Source organism: Salmo salar, chromosome ssa05, assembly GCF_905237065.1.
Source record: "Salmo salar chromosome ssa05, Ssal_v3.1, whole genome shotgun sequence".
NCBI classification, from domain to species: domain Eukaryota; kingdom Metazoa; phylum Chordata; class Actinopteri; order Salmoniformes; family Salmonidae; genus Salmo; species Salmo salar.
In genome coordinates, this window is record NC_059446.1 from 90,891,336 (window position 1) to 90,901,335 (window position 10,000).

At 42.0% G+C, this 10,000-nt stretch overlaps 1 pseudogene; it reads right to left on the bottom strand.

The window, feature by feature from the left end:
* The window catches only part of LOC123743223 (TGF-beta receptor type-2-like), a 70,723-nt pseudogene that overhangs the window by 25,846 nt on the left and 34,877 nt on the right, over positions 1–10,000 (bottom strand).

The following is a 10,000-nucleotide window of genomic DNA, read 5'->3' on the forward strand; positions in this document are numbered from 1 at the left end:
AGCGGGAGGTGATCTCCCACAACACCAGAGCCATAGAATAGACATCTGTCTGCTTGAACGATTCAATGTTCTCCAGATTCAGCCTGGACTCCAGCACTTCAGGAGCCATGTACCTGGCTGTGCCCACCTGTAAAACACAGACACAGAGACATAGTTTCAACCTAGTCACAACCTAGTCTCAACCTAGTCTCAACCTAGTCTCAACCTAATAGTCTCAACCTAATAGTCTCAACCTAATAGTCTCAACCTAATAGTCTCAACCTAATAGTCACAACCTAATAGTCTCAACCTAATAGTCTCAACCTAATAGTCTCAACCTAATAGTCTCAACCTATAGTCTCAACCTAATAGTCTCAACCTAATAGTCTCAACCTAGTCTCAACCTAGTCTCAACCTAGTCTCAACATTTGATTTTGAGTTCTGATATTTGGCAAACGTGATAAGAAGTGCAGTAGTAGCTCATCCAAGGGCGATGTGTCCAATTAGTCCTGATGGTGGGGCCAAAGCTTGAACCTGCTTGCAGCTCTATTTTCTGTTGCATTTATGGCTCATTTCCTGCCTCTGTCATCTGTGTCCCATTTAAAAATAAGAAAAACATCTGTAATAAACCAGAATTAAGACTAGAATTGTCCTTTGATTTGAAGCTTTGGATAATATTGGACGCTCACGATCACGAGGAAACATGATTCCAGGAGAGAGAAATCCCATTCTAGTCTAGTGACTCTCTGACATCTTACTCACTACTCTGAGATCTCTATGCTGCTTAACCTAAATAATATCTAGGCCTTTGTTAGTACGGGAAAGATGTATGTTAGTTAGTATTCCCCTGCCGCTTAACCGAGCACCCCTTTCTACCGCTGCATTACCAGCCCGTGAATCATACATCAGACAGGCATGAACAAAGATCAGTCTGGTAGAAGATAGACTGATACAACTGACTGAGGGAGTTCCCCTGCATGTCTCAACACAGCCTGACCTCTTTTCTATGCTGCTCTCTCTCTCTCTGCTTATCGCTCTCTCTCTCTGTCTCTCTCTCGCTCTTTACTTATCGCTCGCTCGCTCTCTCTGTCTCTCTCTCTCTGCTTATCACTCTCTCTCTGCTTATCTCTCTCTCTCTCTCTCTCTCTCTCTCTCTCTCTCTCTCTCTCTCTCTCTCTCTCTCTCTCTCTCTCTCTCTCTCTCTCTCTCTCTCTCTCTCTCTCTCTCGCTCTCTCTCTCTCTGTCTCTGCTTAAATCTGTCTCTCTCTCTCTCAGATCTACCTTGTCAGCAAACAGTTCTGACTTAACACTGACAACAGCCAGTTGGAAAAATGTTCGTGAGAGAATAAAATAACATTCAACCACAAATATGGATCTACAGTAAATAAAGATCCCATTCTAGTCTAGTGACACTCTAGTCTAATCCCATTCTAGTCTAGTGACACTCTAGTCTAATCCCATTCTAGTCTAGTGACACTCTAGTCTAATCCCATTCTAGTCTAGTGACACTCTAGTCTAATCCCATTCTAGTCTAGTGACACTCTAGTCTAATCCCATTCTAGTCTAGTGACACTCTAGTCTAATCCCATTCTAGTCTAGTGACACTCTAGTCTAATCCCATTCTAGTCTAGTGACACTCTAGTCTAATCCCATTCTAGTCTAGTGACACTCTAGTCTAATCCCATTCTAGTCTAGTGACACTCTAGTCTAATCCCATTCTAGTCTAGTGACACTCTAGTCTAATCCCATTCTAGTCTAGTGACACTGAACTCACTAGTCTGATATCTCTAGTCTAAACCATCACTCTAGTCTCAGTGACACTGACTACAGGCTACTCACTACTCTGATATCTCTATAAACCATCACTCTCTGAACAGTGGGACGTAGACTACAGGTTACTCTGATATCTCTATAAACCATCACTCTCTGAACAGTGAGACGTAGACTACAGGCTTACTCTGATATCTCTATAAACCATCACTCTCTGAACAGTGAGACGTAGACTACAGGTTTACTCTGATATCTCTATAAACCATCACTCTCTGAACAGTGAGACGTAGACTACAGGTATACTCTGATATCTCTATAAACCATCACTCTCTGAACAGTGGGACGTAGACTACAGGCTACTCACTACTCTGATATCTCTATAAACCATCACTCTCTGAACAGTGGGACGTAGACTACAGGTTACTCTGATATCTCTATAAACCATCACTCTCTGAACAGTGGGACGTAGACTACAGGTATACTCTGATATCTCTATAAACCATCACTCTCTGAACAGTGGGACGTAGACTACAGGTTACTCTGATATCTCTATAAACCATCACTCTCTGAACAGTGGGACGTAGACTACAGGTTACTCTGATATCTCTATAAACCATCACTCTCTGAACAGTGGGACGTAGACTACAGGTTATACTCTGATATCTCTATAAACCATCACTCTCTGAACAGTGGGACGTAGACTACAGGTTACTCTGATATCTCTATAAACCATCACTCTCTGAACAGTGGGACGTAGACTACAGGTTACCTCTGATATCTCTATAAACCATCACTCTCTGAACAGTGGGACGTAGACTACAGGTTATACTCTGATATCTCTATAAACCATCACTCTCTGAACAGTGAGACGTAGACTACAGGTTCTACTCTGATATCTCTATAAACCATCACTCTCTGAACAGTGGGACGTAGACTACAGGTTACTCTGATATCTCTATAAACCATCACTCTCTGAACAGTGGGACGTAGACTACAGGTTACTCTGATATCTCTATAAACCATCACTCTCTGAACAGTGAGACGTAGACTACAGGTTACTCACTACTCTGATATCTCTATAAACCATCACTCTCTGAACAGTGAGACGTAGACTACAGGTTACTCACTACTCTGATATCTCTATAAACCATCACTCTCTGAACAGTGGGACGTAGACTACAGGTTACTCTGATATCTCTATAAACCATCACTCTCTGAACAGTGGGACGTAGACTACAGGTTACTCTGATATCTCTATAAACCATCACTCTCTGAACAGTGGGACGTAGACTACTCACTACTCTGATATCTCTATAAACCATCACTCTCTGAACAGTGGGACGTAGACTACAGGTTACTCTGATATCTCTATAAACCATCACTCTCTGAACAGTGGGATGTAGACTACAGGTTACTCTGATATCTCTATAAACCATCACTCTCTGAACAGTGGGACGTAGACTACAGGTTACTCTGATATCTCTATAAACCATCACTCTCTGAACAGTGGGACGTAGACTACAGGTTACTCTGATATCTCTATAAACCATCACTCTCTGAACAGTGGGACGTAGACTACAGGTTACTCTGATATCTCTATAAACCATCACTCTCTGAACAGTGGGACGTAGACTACAGGTTACTCACTACTCTGATATCTCTATAAACCATCACTCTCTGAACAGTGGGACGTAGACTACAGGTTACTCTGATATCTCTATAAACCATCACTCTCTGAACAGTGGGACGTAGACTACAGGTTACTCTGATATCTCTATAAACCATCACTCTCTGAACAGTGGGACGTAGACTACAGGTTACTCTGATATCTCTATAAACCATCACTCTCTGAACAGTGAGACGTAGACTACAGGTTACTCACTACTCTGATATCTCTATAAACCATCACTCTCTGAACAGTGGGACGTAGACTACAGGTTACTCTGATATCTCTATAAACCATCACTCTCTGAACAGTGGGACGTAGACTACAGGTTACTCTGATATCTCTATAAACCATCACTCTCTGAACAGTGAGACGTAGACTACAGGTTACTCTGATATCTCTATAAACCATCACTCTCTGAACAGTGGGACGTAGACTACAGGTTACTCTGATATCTCTATAAACCATCACTCTCTGAACAGTGGGACGTAGACTACAGGTACTCACTACTCTGATATCTCTATAAACCATCACTCTCTGAACAGTGGGACGTAGACTACAGGTTCTACTCTGATATCTCTATAAACCATCACTCTCTGAACAGTGGGACGTAGACTACAGGTTACTCTGATATCTCTATAAACCATCACTCTCTGAACAGTGGGACGTAGACTACAGGTTACTCTGATATCTCTATAAACCATCACTCTCTGAACAGTGGGACGTAGACTACAGGTTACTCACTACTCTGATATCTCTATAAACCATCACTCTCTGAACAGTGAGACGTAGACTACAGGCTACACTACTCTGATATCTCTATAAACCATCACTCTCTGAACAGTGGGACGTAGACTACAGGTTACTCTGATATCTCTATAAACCATCACTCTCTGAACAGTGGGACGTAGACTACAGGTTTACTCTGATATCTCTATAAACCATCACTCTCTGAACAGTGAGACGTAGACTACAGGTTACTCTGATATCTCTATAAACCATCACTCTCTGAACAGTGGGACGTAGACTACAGGTTACTCTGATATCTCTATAAACCATCACTCTCTGAACAGTGAGACGTAGACTACAGGTTACTCTGATATCTCTATAAACCATCACTCTCTGAACAGTGGGACGTAGACTATAGGTTACTCTGATATCTCTATAAACCATCACTCTCTGAACAGTGGGACGTAGACTACAGGTTACTCACTACTCTGATATCTCTATAAACCATCACTCTCTGAACAGTGGGACGTAGACTACAGGTTACTCTGATATCTCTATAAACCATCACTCTCTGAACAGTGGGACGTAGACTACAGGTTACTCTGATATCTCTATAAACCATCACTCTCTGAACAGTGGGACGTAGACTACAGGTTACTCTGATATCTCTATAAACCATCACTCTCTGAACAGTGAGACGTAGACTACAGGTTACTCACTACTCTGATATCTCTATAAACCATCACTCTCTGAACAGTGAGACGTAGACTACAGGCTACTCACTACTCTGATATCTCTATAAACCATCACTCTCTGAACAGTGGGACGTAGACTACAGGTTACTCTGATATCTCTATAAACCATCACTCTCTGAACAGTGGGACGTAGACTACAGGTTACTCTGATATCTCTATAAACCATCACTCTCTGAACAGTGGGACGTAGACTACAGGTTACTCACTACTCTGATATCTCTATAAACCATCACTCTCTGAACAGTGAGACGTAGACTACAGGTTACTCTGATATCTCTATAAACCATCACTCTCTGAACAGTGGGACGTAGACTACAGTTTTGTATTATAGGGTTCTAAGGTCTTATGTTTACATCAGAAACAACACTGTAAACAGTAATGACAGAATGTAAACAATAACAACATCAACAACAGTTTCCTCTCACCTGTCCGACTGTTGACAAGGCCGTCTACTGACAGTGTCATAGGGTCTCTAACGTTAACATCAACACCAGTACCAGTTTCCTCTCACCTGTCCGCTGTTAGCTAGATCATCCACTGTCAGGGTGTTATCCAGTCTGAGCCCCAGTCCAAAGTCACACAGACAACAGGTCAGATCCTGTTTCACCAGGATGTTAGAGCTCTTCAGGTCGCGGTGTACGATGGGCACCTTGGGCCGCCCGCTGGCCGTGTGGTCACTGTGAAGGTGTGCCACCCCGCAGGCCAGGGACCCCCCCAGCCCGCGTAGATCCTCCCAGGTGACCAGGTTACGGGTCAGGTACTCCTGAAGGTTTCCCCGGGGTGGAAGGCTGTGATCAGCCAGTACTGCTTCGACATCTACAATGGACAAAAGACACCATGACGATAAACGGTTTGAAGGGTGTTGGGAACAATTAGCTTAAGTGGGGCAGTCTGTTTGCCTGGCTACACAAGCTCCTTGCTCTTGCCTAACGCTAAGCCACGTCCACGGACGGGAGTTTCTCCTCCACAATGAGTCTGGATCTGACTACCTCTCAGACGATTTCTAAGACGCAAACACATTCTAACTGTTCTGATTGGTCCAGAAACCGACGGGTTGGGCCAGAGACAGAACGCACGTGGGTAAAAGGTGGCTTTGACACTCTGATTGGTTAGAGACAATCCAATCGCTGATGACTTTGTTATTTTACAACACCCGTCATTTGTACGACGTCGCCTTAAAAGGACTTTAACGACGTCAGTCTCAGACTGAAGTAGGCAGCGAATATAGAGGAGTGGATGAATTCAGTTTGAGTCGTCAGGCTAGTCTGGTTTTACTATCAATCCAACTCCTTGTCACTCGTTGTCAGGCCATGTTCGGATTGACATTGACAGCCATGGAGTTGGTATGACCGTAACAACTGATCTGGGACCAGGTATGGGAACAACAGTCCAGTTCAGGTTTTCATACGAGAGCTAATGAACAACAATATACAGTATGTATCCCTGTAATCTAGAACTAATGAACAACAATATACAGTATGTATCCCTGTAATCTAGAGCTAATGAACAACAATATACAGTATGTATCCCTGTAATCTAGAGATAGTGAACAACAATATACAGTATGTATCCCTGTAATCTAGAGATAGTGAGCAACAATATACAGTATGTATCCCTGTAATCTAGAGATAGTGAGCAACAATATACAGTATGTATCCCTGTAATCTAGAGCTAATGAACAACAATATACAGTATGTATCCCTGTAATCTAGAGATAGTGAGCAACAATATACAGTATGTATCCCTGTAATCTAGAGATAGTGAACAACAATATACAGTATGTATCCCTGTAATCTAGAGATAGTGAACAACAATATACAGTATGTATCCCTGTAATCTAGAGCTAATGAACAACAATATACAGTATGTATCCCTGTAATCTAGAGATAGTGAGCAACAATATACAGTATGTATCCCTGTAATCTAGAGATAGTGAACAACAATATACAGTATGTATCCCTGTAATCTAGAGATAGTGAACAACAATATACAGTATGTATCCCTGTAATCTAGAGATAGTGAACAACAATATACAGTATGTATCCCTGTAATCTAGAGATAGTGAGCAACAATATACAGTATGTATCCCTGTAATCTAGAGATAGTGAGCAACAATATACAGTATGTATCCCTGTAATCTAGAGATAGTGAGCAACAATATACAGTATGTATCCCTGTAATCTAGAGATAGTGAACAACAATATACAGTATGTATCCCTGTAATCTAGAGATAGTGAACAACAATATACAGTATGTATCCCTGTAATCTAGAGATAGTGAGCAACAATATACAGTATGTATCCCTGTAATCTAGAGATAGTGAGCAACAATATACAGTATGTATCCCTGTAATCTAGAGCTAATGAACAACAATATACAGTATGTATCCCTGTAATCTAGAGATAGTGAGCAACAATATACAGTATGTATCCCTGTAATCTAGAGATAGTGAGCAACAATATACAGTATGTATCCCTGTAATCTAGAGATAGTGAACAACAATATACAGTGCCTTGCAAAAGTATTCACCCCCTTGGCATTTTTCCTATTCTGTTTCATGACAACCTGTAATTTAACAGGATTTTTATTTGGATTTCATGTAATGGACATAGACAAAATAGTCCAAATTGGTGAAGTGAAATTAAAAAAAGAACTTGTTTCAAAAAATGTATTAAAAAAAAAACAGAAAAGTGGTGCGTGCATATGTATTCACCCTATGAAGCCCCTAAATAAGATCTGGTGCAACCAATTACCTTCAGAAGTCACATAATTAGTTCAATAAAGTCCACCTGTGTCCAATCTAAGTGCCACATGATCTGTCACATGATCTCAGTATATATACACCTGTTCTGAAAGGCCCCAGAGTCTGCAACACCACTAAGCAAGGGGCACCACCAAGCAAGAAGCACCATGAAGACCAACGAGCTCTCCAAACAGGTCAGGGACAAAGTTGTGGAGAACTACAGATCAGGGTTGGGTTATAAAAAAATATCAGAAACTTTGAACATCCCACGGAGCACCATTAAATCCATTATTAAAAAATAGAAAGAATATGGCACCACACCAAACCTGCCAAGAGAGGGCCGCCCACCAAAACTTAAGGACCGGGCAAGGTGGGCATTAATCAGAGAGGCAACAAAGAGACCAAAGATAACCCTGAAGGAGTTGCAAAGCTCCACAGCGGAGATTAGAGTATCTGTCCATAGGACCACTTTAACCGTACACTCCACAGAGCTGGGCTTTACAGAAGAGTGGCCAGAAAAAAATAAGCAAAAATGTTTGGTTTTCGCCAAAAGGCATGTGGGAGACTCCCCAACCATATGGAAGAAGGTACTCTGGTCAGATGAGACTAAAATGTAGCTTTTTGGTCATCAAGGAAAACGCTATTTCTGGCGCAAACCCAACACCTCTCATCACCCCGAGAACACCATCCCCACAGTGAAGCATGGTGGTGGCAGCATCATGCTGTAGGTATGTTTTTCATCAGCAGGGACTGGGAAACTGGTCAGAATTGAAGGAATGATAGATGGCACTAAATACAGGGGGAAACTAAATTCTTGAGGGAAACCTGTTTCAGTCTTCAAGAGATTTGAGACTGGGACGGAGGTTCACCTTCCAGCAGGAGAATGACCCTAAGTGTCACGTCCTGGCCAGTATAAGGGTTAATTGTTATTGTAGTTTGGTCAGGACGTGGCAGAGGGTATTTGTTTTATGTGGTTCGGGGTGGTGTTTTGGTAAAAGGGTGTTTGATTTAGTATTTCCGGGTTTTTGGTTTATGGTCTATGTTTATGTATTTCTATGTGTAGTCTAGTAAGTGTGTTTCTATGTAGAGTTAATTGGGGTGGACTTCCAATTGAAGGCAGCTGTGTGGTGTTGCCTTTGATTGGAAGTCCTATATTAGTTGGGTGTGTTTGTCTGTGTGTTTGTGGGAGATTGTTCTGTGTTTAGCCTTGTGCCTTGCCAGACTGTCTGTATATCGTTCGTTCACTTGTTTTGTTATTTTGGTGTTCATTTTGGGAAGTTAATAAACGTCAAGATGAGCTTACACATACCTGCTGCGTTTTGGTCCTCCATTACCGACGAAAACCGTGACACTAAGCATACTGCTAAAGCAACACTTGAGTGGTTTAAGGGGAAACATTTACATTTCTTGGAATGGCCTTGTCAAAGCCCAGACCTCAATCCAATTGAGAATCTGTGGTTGCTCTACACCAGCGGAACCCATCCAACTTGAAGGAGCTGGAACAGTTTTGCCTTGAAGAATGAACAAAAATCCCAGTGGCTAGATGTGCCAAGCTTATAGAGACATACCCCAAGAGACTTGCAGCTGTAATTGCTGCAAAAGGTGGGTCTACAAAGTATTGACTTTGGGGGGGTGAATAGTTATGCACGCTCAAGTTTTCATTTTTTTTTGTCTTATTTCTTGTTTGTTTCACAATAAAAAATATTTTGCATCTTCAAAGTGGTAGACATGATGTGTAAATCAAATGATACAACCCCCCCCAAATCTATTTTAATTCCAGGTTGTAAGGCAACAAAATAGGAAAAATGCCAAGGAGGGTGAATACTTTCGCAAGCCACTGTACAGTATGTATCCCTGTAATCTAGAGCTAGTGAACAACAATATACAGTATGTATCCCTGTAATCCCTTCAGTAAATTGTAACAAACATAACATAGGCTGTGATTAGGCCAAAGTAGTGCACTATATAGGGAAAAGGGTGTCATTTGGGATGGAACCAAAGAGGGACGCTACACTACCTTTCTCTCCTCTGCTGTGAGGAAGTGGAGGACGTTGTCGTGGCGAAGGTCGATGTCAGAGAAGATGTCCTTCTCGTTCTTCCACGATGCGTACTCCTCCTCAGGGAAGATCTTCACGGCCACCGTCTCAAACTGGTCCGATGAGGAGCCGGGCTGCCTCAGCTTGGCCTTGTACACCTCAGCGAAGCGCCCCTTACCCACCTAATGAAGATATAATATACAGTAAATCTGGTTATAACACTTACCCACCTAATGTCAATATAATATACAGTAAAGCTGGATATAACCCTTACCCACCTAATGAAGATATAATATACTGTAAAACTGGTTATAACCCTTAC